Raw genomic sequence first — 797 nt, forward strand, 5'->3', positions numbered from 1 at the left:
CACACTGTGCACCTTCTTTTTGTCATAGAAACTACTTTTGATCATCATTCAAGATGCTGATTCCGTTTAAGATATGATTTGATCTTAGTAATTAGAAAAATATATGTAGCTAAAAGTTAGGGATATTCTTCACTATTAGCCCGATTTCATTATATTATATTTTGAATGATTATAAATAAAAGATTTATGTGTGATTAAACACATAATTCACAATAGCGCATTGACATAATTAAGATTTATATTTATCTATGTATTACAATTTATGTCACAGAATCTGCATATTCTAATAAAAGCTTTTTTATAGAGTTTGACAGATGATGTGATGTAATTCATTGACACAATTCTGATTTCCTTGGTTGGCCGACCGAACGATGTATAAGATAATTTAGAGACGACTAACTATAATTGATACTGGATTTTGCGACATAAGTTGCACTAATTCATTGACATGTTTCTGATTTGCGTGGTTGACATACTACATATTGTAAACATCTTTTAGTATAGTTTTTTATTTTTATTTTTTTAATTTTGGATGCAAATTATTGATTTTTAAAATATGGTTTAAACCTCTTTTTGGTCCCTAAGTTATGATGTTCAATTTAGTCTCTGTTTTTAAAAATGTAAATCTTTGGTTCCTAAGTTATAAAAGATGTATCAAATGAGTCCTTTTTTGATGTTCATGGTCAAAGTACAAAGAGCAATCTAAAGTGCTGTTATTATTAAGAAACAAATCAGAGCAATCTAAAGATGTAACAGTTGTTAAGAAACAANCAAAAACAATATTTCAAGTCAAAAAA

This window comes from Vigna radiata, chromosome 2 (genome assembly GCF_000741045.1).
Source record: "Vigna radiata var. radiata cultivar VC1973A chromosome 2, Vradiata_ver6, whole genome shotgun sequence".
Taxonomy (NCBI): Eukaryota; Viridiplantae; Streptophyta; class Magnoliopsida; order Fabales; family Fabaceae; genus Vigna; species Vigna radiata.